This window comes from Capricornis sumatraensis, chromosome 17 (assembly GCF_032405125.1).
Source record: "Capricornis sumatraensis isolate serow.1 chromosome 17, serow.2, whole genome shotgun sequence".
In the NCBI taxonomy this organism is placed as follows: domain Eukaryota; kingdom Metazoa; phylum Chordata; class Mammalia; order Artiodactyla; family Bovidae; genus Capricornis; species Capricornis sumatraensis.
This window is the reverse complement of record NC_091085.1, coordinates 3,913,203-3,926,938: the sequence shown is the minus strand read 5'-3', so window position 1 is coordinate 3,926,938 and position 13,736 is coordinate 3,913,203.

Here is a 13,736-nt window from a genome sequence, read left to right as displayed (position 1 = left end):
CCATCGTGCTTCCTCTCGAGTGGAGACGGGTGTGGCGGTGAACTTCTTGAGTTGCAGCAAGGGTGTGAAAGACCCTTTCGAAGTTCCAGAGGTTAGGTGTCATTAGTCTCCAGACGCCTCATCGGAAATAGGCCTCATCTCGCCTGGAAGGGGGAACTTCCTGGAATTTCTCGAGTTGTGGCAGGTGTTCTCGAGTTACGACGGGGACCTCAGGGACCCGCCCTGGTGGCCTCAGGAGAGGCCAGTCCCCATGCGAGTTGCTAGGGGGCCTCTCGGGATTCCTCTCCCGTCAATACCGGGGCCAAAAACCTTGTGTGGAGTCAGGGCCTGAACCGAGGATTCCTCTCAGGGGCTGACATGGATCTTTGGGTACTTCTGGAGTCTCCTCAGGGGAGTCAGGCCTCGTCTCGAGTCGGGGCATGCACGTGCACTTTCCTTCCAGGCTGTAGCAGCAATGTCACGCTTCCCGTGGCGTGGATCAAAGGATCTGTGGTTTTCCCTCGAGGCTTTCCCTCGAGGCTTTCCCACAGGGCTGTCCCACGTGCCACCGTGGTGTGAGTCGATCCTCGGCGTGAAAGATGAGCCAGTGCAGGGCAAAGAGCTTCCTCTGGAATGGACTGAGACATCTGGGGGACTCTTGGAATGGTGGTACGACCATGGAGTTCCTCTCGCCTTTCCTGTTGAGAGTGCCTCCTCTTGAGATGCAACGGGAACGCCAGGAATTCTTTCCCGTTGAAAGCAGGGAAAGGATCCCTCATCTCGAGCTACGAGGGGGAAAGGGGGCTTCTCTGGATGTGGGCGGGACGATCGTGCTTCCTCTCGAGTGGAGACGGGTATGGCGGTGAACTTCTTGAGTTGCAGCAAGGGTGTGAAAGACCCTTTCGAAGTTCCAGAGGTTAGGTGTCATTAGTCTCCAGACGCCTCATCGGAAATAGGCCTCATCTCGCCTGGAAGGGGGAACTTCCTGGAATATCTCGAGTTGCGGCAGGTGTTCTCGAGTTACGACGGGGACCTCAGTGACCCGCCCTGGTGGCCTCAGGAGAGGCCAGTCCCCATGCGAGTTGCTAGGGGGCCTCTCGGGATTCCTCTCCCGTCGATACCGGGGCCAAAAACCTTGTGTGGAGTCAGGGCCGTAACCGAGGATTCCTCTCAGGGGCTGACATGTATCTTTGGGTACTTCTGGAGTCTCCCCAGGGGAGTGAGGCCTCGTCTCGAGTCGGGGCATGCACGTGCACTTTCCTTCCAGGCTGTAGCAGCAATGTCACGCTTCCCGTGGCGTGGATCAAAGGATCTGTGGTTTTCCCTTGAGGCTTTCCCTCGAGGCTTTCCCACAGGGCTGTCCCACGTGCCACCGTGGTGTGAGTCGATCCTCGGCGTGAAAGATGAGCCAGTGCAGGGCAAAGAGGTTCCTCTGGAATGGACTGAGACATCTGGGGGACTCTTGGAATGGTGGTACGACCATGGAGTTCCTCTCGCCTTTCCTGTTGAGAGTGCCTCCTCTTGAGATGCAACGGGAACGCCGGGAATTCTTTCCCGTTGAAAGCAGGGAAAGGATCCCTCATCTCGAGCTACGAGGGGGAAACGGGGCTCCTCTGGATGTGGGCGGGACCATCGTGCTTCCTCTCGAGTGGAGACGGGTATGGCGGTGAACTTCTTGAGTTGCAGCAAGGGTGTGAAAGACCCTTTCGAAGTTCCAGAGGTTAGGTGTCATTAGTCTCCAGACGCCTCATCGGAAATAGGCCTCATCTCGCCTGGTAGGGGAAACTTCCTGGAATTTCTCGAGTTGCGGCAGGTGTTCTCGAGTTACGACGGGGACCTCAGGGACCCGCCCTGTTGGCCTCAGGAGAGGCCAGTCCCCATGCGAGTTGCTAGGGGGCCTCTCGGGATTCCTCTCCCTTCGATACCGGGGCCAAAAAACTTGTGTGGAGTCAGGGCCGGAACCGAGGATTCCTCTCAGTGGCTCACATGTATCTTTGGGTACTTCTGGAGTCTCCCCAGGGGAGTCAGGCCTCGTCTCGAGTGGGGGCGTACACGTGTGCTTTCCTTCAAGGCTGTAGCAGCAATGTCACCCTTCCCGTGGCGTGAATCAAACGATCTGTGGTTTTCCCTCGAGGCTTTCCCTCGAGGCTTTCCCACAGGGCTGTCCCACGTGCCACCGTGGTGTGATTCGATCCTCGGCGTGAAAGATGAGCCAGTGCAGGGCAAAAAGGTTCCTCTTGAATGGACTGAGACATCTGGGGGACTCTTGGAATGGTGGTACGACCATGGAGTTCCTCTCGCCTTTCCTGTTGAGAGTGCCTCCTCTTGAGATGCGAAGGGGACGCCGGGAATACTTTTCCGTTGAAAGCAGGGAAAGGATCCCTCATCTCGAGCTACAAGGGGGAAACGGGGCTCCTCTGGATGTGGGCGGGACCATCGTGCTTCCTCTCGAGTGGAGACGGGTATGGCGGTGAACTTCTTGAGTTGCAGCAAGGGTGTGAAAGACCCTTTCGAAGTTCCAGAGGTTAGGTGTCATTAGTCTCCAGACGCCTCATCGGAAATAGGCCTCATCTCGCCTGGAAGGTAGAACTTCCTGGATTTTCTCGAGTTGCGGCAGGTGTTCTCGAGTTACGACGGGGACCTCAGGGACCCGCCCTGGTGGCCTCAGGAGAGGCCAGTCCCCATGCGAGTTGCTAGGAGGCCTCTCGGGATTCCTCTCCCATCGATACCGGGGCCAAAAACCTTGTGTGGAGTTAGGGTCGGAACCGAGGATTCCTTTCAGGGGCTGATATGGATCTTTGGGTACTTCTGGAGTCTCCCCAGGGGAGTCAGGCCTCTTCTCGAGTGGGGGCATGCACGTGCGCTTTCCTTCCAGGCAGTAGCAGCAATGTCACGCTTCCCGTGGCGTGAATCAAACGATCTGTGGTTTTCCCTCGAGGCTTTCCCTCGAGGCTTTCCCACAGGGCTGTCCCACGTGCCACCGTGGTGTGAGTCGATCCTCGGCGTGAAAGATGAGCCAGTGCAGGGCAAAGAGGTTCCTCTGGAATGGACTGAGACATCTGGGGGACTCTTGGAATGGTGGTACGACCATGGAGTTTCTCTCGCCTTTGCTGTTGATAGTGCCTCCTCTTGAGATGGGACGGGAACACCGGGAATTCTTTCCCGTTGAAAGCAGGGAAAGGATCCCTCATCTCGAGCTACGAGGGGGAAACGGGGCTCCTCTGGATGTGGGCGGGACCATCGTGCTTCCTCTCGAGTGGAGACGGGTATGGCGGTGAACTTCTTGAGTTGCAGCAAGGGTGTGAAAGACCCTTTCGAAGTTCCAGAGGTTAGGTGTCATTAGTCTCCAGACGCCTCATCGGAAATAGGCCTCATCTCGCCTGGAAGGGAGAACTTCCTGGATTTTCTCGAGTTGCGGCAGGTGTTCTCGAGTTACGACGGGGACCTCAGGGACCCGCCCTGGTGGCCTCAGGAGAGGCCAGTCCCCATGCGACTTGCTAGGGGGCCTCTCGGGATTCCTCTCCCGTCGATACCGGGGCCAAAAACCTTGTGTGGAGTCAGGGCCGGAACCGAGGATTCCTCTCAGGGGCTGACATGGATCTTTGGGTACTTCTGGAGTCTCCCCAGGGGAGTCAGGCCTCGTCTCGAGTCGGGGCATGCACGTGCACTTTCCTTCCAGGCTGTAGCAGCAATGTCACGCTTCCCGTGGCGTGGATCAAAGGATCTGTGGTTTTCCCTCGAGGCTTTCCCTCGAGGCTTTCCCACAGGGCTGTCCCACGTGCCACCGTGGTGTGAGTCGATCCTCGGCATGAAAGATGAGCCAGTGCAGGGCAAAGAGCTTCCTCTGGAATGGACTGAGACATCTGGGGGACTCTTGGAATGGTGGTACGACCATGGAGTTCCTCTCGCCTTTCCTGTTGAGAGTGCCTCCGCTTGAGATGTGACGGGAACGCCGGGAATTCTTTCCCATTGAAAGCAGGGAAAGGATTCCTCATCTCGAGCTACGAGGGGGAAAGGGGGCTCCTCTGGATGTGGGTGGGAAGATCGTGCTTCCTCTCGAGTGGAGACGGGTATGGCGGTGAACTTCTTGAGTTGCAGCAAGGGTGTGAAAGACCTTTTCGAAGTTCCAGAGGTTAGGTGTCATTAGTCTCCAGACGCCTCATCGGAAATAGGCCTCATCTCGCCTGGAAGGGGGAACTTCCTGGAATTTCTCGAGTTGCGGCAGTGTGTTCTCGAGTTACGACGGGGACCTCAGGGACCCGCCCTGGTGGCCTCAGGAGAGGCCAGTCCCCATGCGAGTTGCTAGGGGGCCTCTCGGGATTCCTCTCCCATCGATACCGGGGCCAAAAACCTTGTGTGGATTTAGGGCCGGAACCGAGGATTCCTTTCAGGGGCTGATATGTATCTTTGGGTACTTCTGGAGTCTCGCCAGGGGAGACAGGCCTCATCTCGAGTGGGGGCATGCACGTGCGCTTTCCTTCCAGGCTGTAACAGCAATGTCACGCTTCCCATCGCGTGGATCAAAGGATCTGTGGTTTTCCCTCGAGGCTTTCCCACAGGGCTGTCCCACGTGCCACCGTGGTGTGAGTCGATCCTCGGCGTGAAAGATGAGCCAGTGCAGGGCAAAGAGGTTCCTCTGGAATGGACTGAGACATCTGGGGGACTCTTGGAATGGTGGTACGACCATGGAGTTCCTCCCGCCTTTCCTGTTGAGAGTGCCTCCTCTTGAGATGCGACAGGAACGCCGGGAATTCTTTCCCGTTGAAAGCAGGGAAAGGATCCCTCATCTCGAGCTACGAGGGGGAAACGGGGCTCCTCTGGATGTGGGCGGGACCATCGTGCTTCCTCTCGAGTGGAGACGGGTGTGGCGGTGAACTTCTTGAGTTGCAGCAAGGGTGTGAAAGACCCTTTCGAAGTTCCAGAGGTTAGGTGTCATTAGTCTCCAGACGCCTCATCGGAAATAGGCCTCATCTCGCCTGGAAGGGAGAACTTCCTGGATTTTCTCGAGTTGCGGCAGGTGTTCTCGAGTTACGACGGGGACCTCAGGGACCCGCCCTGGTGGCCTCAGGAGAGGCCAGTCCCCATGCGACTTGCTAGGGAGCCTCTCGGGATTCCTCTCCCATCGATACCGGGGCCAAAAACCTTGTGTGGAGTTAGGGCCGGAACCGAGGATTCCTTTCAGGGGCTGATATGGATCTTTGGGTACTTCTGGAGTCTCGCCAGGGGAGACAGGCCTCATCTCGAGTGTGGGCATGCACGTGCGCTTTCCTTCCAGGCTGTAGCAGCAATGCCACGCTTCCCGTCGAGTGGATCAAAGGATCTGTGGTTTTCCCTCGAGGCTTTCCCTCGAGGCTTTCCCACAGGGCTGTCCCACGTGCCACCGTGGTGTGAGTCGATCCTCGGCATGAAAGATGAGCCAGTGCAGGGCAAAGAGCTTCCTCTGGAATGGACTGAGACATCTGGGGGACTCTTGGAATGGTGGTACGACCATGGAGTTCCTCTCGCCTTTCCTGTTGAGAGTGCCTCCGCTTGAGATGTGACGGGAACGCCGGGAATTCTTTCCCATTGAAAGCAGGGAAAGGATTCCTCATCTCGAGCTACGAGGGGGAAAGGGGGCTCCTCTGGATGTGGGTGGGAAGATCGTGCTTCCTCTCGAGTGGAGACGGGTATGGCGGTGAACTTCTTGAGTTGCAGCAAGGGTGTGAAAGACCTTTTCGAAGTTCCAGAGGTTAGGTGTCATTAGTCTCCAGACGCCTCATCGGAAATAGGCCTCATCTCGCCTGGAAGGGGGAACTTCCTGGAATTTCTCGAGTTGCGGCAGTGTGTTCTCGAGTTACGACGGGGACCTCAGGGACCCGCCCTGGTGGCCTCAGGAGAGGCCAGTCCCCATGCGAGTTGCTAGGGGGCCTCTCGGGATTCCTCTCCCGTCAATACCGGGGCCAAAAACCTTGTGTGGAGTCAGGGCCTGAACCGAGGATTCCTCTCAGGGGCTGACATGGATCTTTGGGTACTTCTGGAGTCTCCTCAGGGGAGTCAGGCCTCGTCTCGAGTCGGGGCATGCACGTGCACTTTCCTTCCAGGCTGTAGCAGCAATGTCACGCTTCCCGTGGCGTGGATCAAAGGATCTGTGGTTTTCCCTCGAGGCTTTCCCTCGAGGCTTTCCCACAGGGCTGTCCCACGTGCCACCGTGGTGTGAGTCGATCCTCGGCGTGAAAGATGAGCCAGTGCAGGGCAAAGAGCTTCCTCTGGAATGGACTGAGACATCTGGGGGACTCTTGGAATGGTGGTACGACCATGGAGTTCCTCTCGCCTTTCCTGTTGAGAGTGCCTCCTCTTGAGATGCAACGGGAACGCCAGGAATTCTTTCCCGTTGAAAGCAGGGAAAGGATCCCTCATCTCGAGCTACGAGGGGGAAAGGGGGCTTCTCTGGATGTGGGCGGGACGATCGTGCTTCCTCTCGAGTGGAGACGGGTATGGCGGTGAACTTCTTGAGTTGCAGCAAGGGTGTGAAAGACCCTTTCGAAGTTCCAGAGGTTAGGTGTCATTAGTCTCCAGACGCCTCATCGGAAATAGGCCTCATCTCGCCTGGAAGGGGGAACTTCCTGGAATATCTCGAGTTGCGGCAGGTGTTCTCGAGTTACGACGGGGACCTCAGTGACCCGCCCTGGTGGCCTCAGGAGAGGCCAGTCCCCATGCGAGTTGCTAGGGGGCCTCTCGGGATTCCTCTCCCGTCGATACCGGGGCCAAAAACCTTGTGTGGAGTCAGGGCCGTAACCGAGGATTCCTCTCAGGGGCTGACATGTATCTTTGGGTACTTCTGGAGTCTCCCCAGGGGAGTGAGGCCTCGTCTCGAGTCGGGGCATGCACGTGCACTTTCCTTCCAGGCTGTAGCAGCAATGTCACGCTTCCCGTGGCGTGGATCAAAGGATCTGTGGTTTTCCCTTGAGGCTTTCCCTCGAGGCTTTCCCACAGGGCTGTCCCACGTGCCACCGTGGTGTGAGTCGATCCTCGGCGTGAAAGATGAGCCAGTGCAGGGCAAAGAGGTTCCTCTGGAATGGACTGAGACATCTGGGGGACTCTTGGAATGGTGGTACGACCATGGAGTTCCTCTCGCCTTTCCTGTTGAGAGTGCCTCCTCTTGAGATGCAACGGGAACGCCGGGAATTCTTTCCCGTTGAAAGCAGGGAAAGGATCCCTCATCTCGAGCTACGAGGGGGAAACGGGGCTCCTCTGGATGTGGGCGGGACCATCGTGCTTCCTCTCGAGTGGAGACGGGTATGGCGGTGAACTTCTTGAGTTGCAGCAAGGGTGTGAAAGACCCTTTCGAAGTTCCAGAGGTTAGGTGTCATTAGTCTCCAGACGCCTCATCGGAAATAGGCCTCATCTCGCCTGGTAGGGGAAACTTCCTGGAATTTCTCGAGTTGCGGCAGGTGTTCTCGAGTTACGACGGGGACCTCAGGGACCCGCCCTGTTGGCCTCAGGAGAGGCCAGTCCCCATGCGAGTTGCTAGGGGGCCTCTCGGGATTCCTCTCCCTTCGATACCGGGGCCAAAAAACTTGTGTGGAGTCAGGGCCGGAACCGAGGATTCCTCTCAGTGGCTGACATGTATCTTTGGGTACTTCTGGAGTCTCCCCAGGGGAGTCAGGCCTCGTCTCGAGTGGGGGCGTACACGTGTGCTTTCCTTCAAGGCTGTAGCAGCAATGTCACCCTTCCCGTGGCGTGAATCAAACGATCTGTGGTTTTCCCTCGAGGCTTTCCCTCGAGGCTTTCCCACAGGGCTGTCCCACGTGCCACCGTGGTGTGATTCGATCCTCGGCGTGAAAGATGAGCCAGTGCAGGGCAAAAAGGTTCCTCTTGAATGGACTGAGACATCTGGGGGACTCTTGGAATGGTGGTACGACCATGGAGTTCCTCTCGCCTTTCCTGTTGAGAGTGCCTCCTCTTGAGATGCGAAGGGGACGCCGGGAATACTTTTCCGTTGAAAGCAGGGAAAGGATCCCTCATCTCGAGCTACAAGGGGGAAACGGGGCTCCTCTGGATGTGGGCGGGACCATCGTGCTTCCTCTCGAGTGGAGACGGGTATGGCGGTGAACTTCTTGAGTTGCAGCAAGGGTGTGAAAGACCCTTTCGAAGTTCCAGAGGTTAGGTGTCATTAGTCTCCAGACGCCTCATCGGAAATAGGCCTCATCTCGCCTGGAAGGGAGAACTTCCTGGATTTTCTCGAGTTGCGGCAGGTGTTCTCGAGTTACGACGGGGACCTCAGGGACCCGCCCTGGTGGCCTCAGGAGAGGCCAGTCCCCATGCGAGTTGCTAGGAGGCCTCTCGGGATTCCTCTCCCATCGATACCGGGGCCAAAAACCTTGTGTGGAGTTAGGGTCGGAACCGAGGATTCCTTTCAGGGGCTGATATGGATCTTTGGGTACTTCTGGAGTCTCCCCAGGGGAGTCAGGCCTCTTCTCGAGTGGGGGCATGCACGTGCGCTTTCCTTCCAGGCAGTAGCAGCAATGTCACGCTTCCCGTGGCGTGAATCAAACGATCTGTGGTTTTCCCTCGAGGCTTTCCCTCGAGGCTTTCCCACAGGGCTGTCCCACGTGCCACCGTGGTGTGAGTCGATCCTCGGCGTGAAAGATGAGCCAGTGCAGGGCAAAGAGGTTCCTCTGGAATGGACTGAGACATCTGGGGGACTCTTGGAATGGTGGTACGACCATGGAGTTTCTCTCGCCTTTGCTGTTGATAGTGCCTCCTCTTGAGATGGGACGGGAACACCGGGAATTCTTTCCCGTTGAAAGCAGGGAAAGGATCCCTCATCTCGAGCTACGAGGGGGAAACGGGGCTCCTCTGGATGTGGGCGGGACCATCGTGCTTCCTCTCGAGTGGAGACGGGTATGGCGGTGAACTTCTTGAGTTGCAGCAAGGGTGTGAAAGACCCTTTCGAAGTTCCAGAGGTTAGGTGTCATTAGTCTCCAGACGCCTCATCGGAAATAGGCCTCATCTCGCCTGGAAGGGAGAACTTCCTGGATTTTCTCGAGTTGCGGCAGGTGTTCTCGAGTTACGACGGGGACCTCAGGGACCCGCCCTGGTGGCCTCAGGAGAGGCCAGTCCCCATGCGACTTGCTAGGGGGCCTCTCGGGATTCCTCTCCCGTCGATACCGGGGCCAAAAACCTTGTGTGGAGTCAGGGCCGGAACCGAGGATTCCTCTCAGGGGCTGACATGGATCTTTGGGTACTTCTGGAGTCTCCCCAGGGGAGTCAGGCCTCGTCTCGAGTCGGGGCATGCACGTGCACTTTCCTTCCAGGCTGTAGCAGCAATGTCACGCTTCCCGTGGCGTGGATCAAAGGATCTGTGGTTTTCCCTCGAGGCTTTCCCTCGAGGCTTTCCCACAGGGCTGTCCCACGTGCCACCGTGGTGTGAGTCGATCCTCGGCATGAAAGATGAGCCAGTGCAGGGCAAAGAGCTTCCTCTGGAATGGACTGAGACATCTGGGGGACTCTTGGAATGGTGGTACGACCATGGAGTTCCTCTCGCCTTTCCTGTTGAGAGTGCCTCCGCTTGAGATGTGACGGGAACGCCGGGAATTCTTTCCCATTGAAAGCAGGGAAAGGATTCCTCATCTCGAGCTACGAGGGGGAAAGGGGGCTCCTCTGGATGTGGGTGGGAAGATCGTGCTTCCTCTCGAGTGGAGACGGGTATGGCGGTGAACTTCTTGAGTTGCAGCAAGGGTGTGAAAGACCTTTTCGAAGTTCCAGAGGTTAGGTGTCATTAGTCTCCAGACGCCTCATCGGAAATAGGCCTCATCTCGCCTGGAAGGGGGAACTTCCTGGAATTTCTCGAGTTGCGGCAGTGTGTTCTCGAGTTACGACGGGGACCTCAGGGACCCGCCCTGGTGGCCTCAGGAGAGGCCAGTCCCCATGCGAGTTGCTAGGGGGCCTCTCGGGATTCCTCTCCCATCGATACCGGGGCCAAAAACCTTGTGTGGATTTAGGGCCGGAACCGAGGATTCCTTTCAGGGGCTGATATGTATCTTTGGGTACTTCTGGAGTCTCGCCAGGGGAGACAGGCCTCATCTCGAGTGGGGGCATGCACGTGCGCTTTCCTTCCAGGCTGTAACAGCAATGTCACGCTTCCCATCGCGTGGATCAAAGGATCTGTGGTTTTCCCTCGAGGCTTTCCCACAGGGCTGTCCCACGTGCCACCGTGGTGTGAGTCGATCCTCGGCGTGAAAGATGAGCCAGTGCAGGGCAAAGAGGTTCCTCTGGAATGGACTGAGACATCTGGGGGACTCTTGGAATGGTGGTACGACCATGGAGTTCCTCCCGCCTTTCCTGTTGAGAGTGCCTCCTCTTGAGATGCGACAGGAACGCCGGGAATTCTTTCCCGTTGAAAGCAGGGAAAGGATCCCTCATCTCGAGCTACGAGGGGGAAACGGGGCTCCTCTGGATGTGGGCGGGACCATCGTGCTTCCTCTCGAGTGGAGACGGGTGTGGCGGTGAACTTCTTGAGTTGCAGCAAGGGTGTGAAAGACCCTTTCGAAGTTCCAGAGGTTAGGTGTCATTAGTCTCCAGACGCCTCATCGGAAATAGGCCTCATCTCGCCTGGAAGGGAGAACTTCCTGGATTTTCTCGAGTTGCGGCAGGTGTTCTCGAGTTACGACGGGGACCTCAGGGACCCGCCCTGGTGGCCTCAGGAGAGGCCAGTCCCCATGCGACTTGCTAGGGAGCCTCTCGGGATTCCTCTCCCATCGATACCGGGGCCAAAAACCTTGTGTGGAGTTAGGGCCGGAACCGAGGATTCCTTTCAGGGGCTGATATGGATCTTTGGGTACTTCTGGAGTCTCGCCAGGGGAGACAGGCCTCATCTCGAGTGTGGGCATGCACGTGCGCTTTCCTTCCAGGCTGTAGCAGCAATGCCACGCTTCCCGTCGAGTGGATCAAAGGATCTGTGGTTTTCCCTCGAGGCTTTCCCTCGAGGCTTTCCCACAGGGCTGTCCCACGTGCCACCGTGGTGTGAGTCGATCCTCGGCATGAAAGATGAGCCAGTGCAGGGCAAAGAGCTTCCTCTGGAATGGACTGAGACATCTGGGGGACTCTTGGAATGGTGGTACGACCATGGAGTTCCTCTCGCCTTTCCTGTTGAGAGTGCCTCCGCTTGAGATGTGACGGGAACGCCGGGAATTCTTTCCCATTGAAAGCAGGGAAAGGATTCCTCATCTCGAGCTACGAGGGGGAAAGGGGGCTCCTCTGGATGTGGGTGGGAAGATCGTGCTTCCTCTCGAGTGGAGACGGGTATGGCGGTGAACTTCTTGAGTTGCAGCAAGGGTGTGAAAGACCTTTTCGAAGTTCCAGAGGTTAGGTGTCATTAGTCTCCAGACGCCTCATCGGAAATAGGCCTCATCTCGCCTGGAAGGGGGAACTTCCTGGAATTTCTCGAGTTGCGGCAGTGTGTTCTCGAGTTACGACGGGGACCTCAGGGACCCGCCCTGGTGGCCTCAGGAGAGGCCAGTCCCCATGCGAGTTGCTAGGGGGCCTCTCGGGATTCCTCTCCCATCGATACCGGGGCCAAAAACCTTGTGTGGATTTAGGGCCGGAACCGAGGATTCCTTTCAGGGGCTGATATGTATCTTTGGGTACTTCTGGAGTCTCGCCAGGGGAGACAGGCCTCATCTCGAGTGGGGGCATGCACGTGCGCTTTCCTTCCAGGCTGTAACAGCAATGTCACGCTTCCCATCGCGTGGATCAAAGGATCTGTGGTTTTCCCTCGAGGCTTTCCCACAGGGCTGTCCCACGTGCCACCGTGGTGTGAGTCGATCCTCGGCGTGAAAGATGAGCCAGTGCAGGGCAAAGAGGTTCCTCTGGAATGGACTGAGACATCTGGGGGACTCTTGGAATGGTGGTACGACCATGGAGTTCCTCCCGCCTTTCCTGTTGAGAGTGCCTCCTCTTGAGATGCGACAGGAACGCCGGGAATTCTTTCCCGTTGAAAGCAGGGAAAGGATCCCTCATCTCGAGCTACGAGGGGGAAACGGGGCTCCTCTGGATGTGGGCGGGACCATCGTGCTTCCTCTCGAGTGGAGACGGGTGTGGCGGTGAACTTCTTGAGTTGCAGCAAGGGTGTGAAAGACCCTTTCGAAGTTCCAGAGGTTAGGTGTCATTAGTCTCCAGACGCCTCATCGGAAATAGGCCTCATCTCGCCTGGAAGGGAGAACTTCCTGGATTTTCTCGAGTTGCGGCAGGTGTTCTCGAGTTACGACGGGGACCTCAGGGACCCGCCCTGGTGGCCTCAGGAGAGGCCAGTCCCCATGCGACTTGCTAGGGAGCCTCTCGGGATTCCTCTCCCATCGATACCGGGGCCAAAAACCTTGTGTGGAGTTAGGGCCGGAACCGAGGATTCCTTTCAGGGGCTGATATGGATCTTTGGGTACTTCTGGAGTCTCGCCAGGGGAGACAGGCCTCATCTCGAGTGTGGGCATGCACGTGCGCTTTCCTTCCAGGCTGTAGCAGCAATGCCACGCTTCCCGTCGAGTGGATCAAAGGATCTGTGGTTTTCCCTCGAGGCTTTCCCTCGAGGCTTTCCCACAGGGCTGTCCCACGTGCCACCGAGGTGTGAGTCGATCCTCGGCGTGAAAGATGAGCCAGTGCAGGGCAAAGAGCTCCCTCTGGAATGGACTGAGACATCTGGGGGACTCTTGGAATGGTGGTACGACCATGGAGTTCCTCTCGCCTTTCCTGTTGAGAGTGCCTCCTCTTGAGATGCGACGGGAACGCCGGGAATTCTTTCCCGTTGAAAGCAGGGAAAGGATCCCTCATCTCGAGCTACGAGGGGGAAACGGGGCTCCTCTGGATGTGGGCGAGACTATCGTGCTTCCTCTCGAGTGGAGACGGGTATGGCGGTGAACTTCTTGAGTTGCAGCAAGGGTGTGAAAGACCCTTTCGAAGTTCCAGAGGTTAGGTGTCATTAGTCTCCAGACGCCTCATCGGAAATAGGCCTCATCTCGCCTGGAAGGGAGAACTTCCTGGATTTTCTCGAGTTGCGGCAGGTGTTCTCGAGTTACGACGGGGACCTCAGGGACTTGCCCTGGTGGCCTCAGGAGAGGCCAGTCCCCATTCGAGTTGCTAGGGGGCCTCTCGGGATTCCTCTCCCATCGATACCGGGGCCAAAAACCTTGTGTGGAGTCAGGGCCGGAACCGAGGATTCCTCTCAGTGGCTGACATGGATCTTTGGGTACTTCTGGAGTCTCCCCAGGGGAGTCAGGCCTCTTCTCGAGTGGGGGCATGCACGTGCGCTTTCCTTCAAGGCTGTAGCAGCAATGTCACGCTTCCCGTGGCGTGAATCAAACGATCTGTGGTTTTCCCTCGAGGCTTTCCCTCGAGGCTTTCCCACAGGGCTGTCCCACGTGCCACCGTGGTGTGAGTCGATCCTCGGCGTGAAAGATGAGCCAGTGCAGGGAAAGAGGTTCCTCTTGAATGGACTGAGACATCTGGGGGACTCTTGGAATGGTGGTAAGACCATGGAGTTCCTCTCGCCTTTCCTGTTGAGAGTGCCTCCTCTTGAGATGCGAAGGGAACGCCGGGAATTCTTTCCCGTTGAAAGCAGGGAAAGAATCCCTCATCTCGAGCTACGAGGGGGAAACGGGGCTCCTCTGGATGTGGGCGGGACCATCGTGCTTCCTCTCGAGTGGAGACGGGTATGGCGGTGAACTTCTTGAGTTGCAGCAAGGGTTTGAAAGACCCTTTCGAAGTTCCAGAGGTTAGGTGTCATT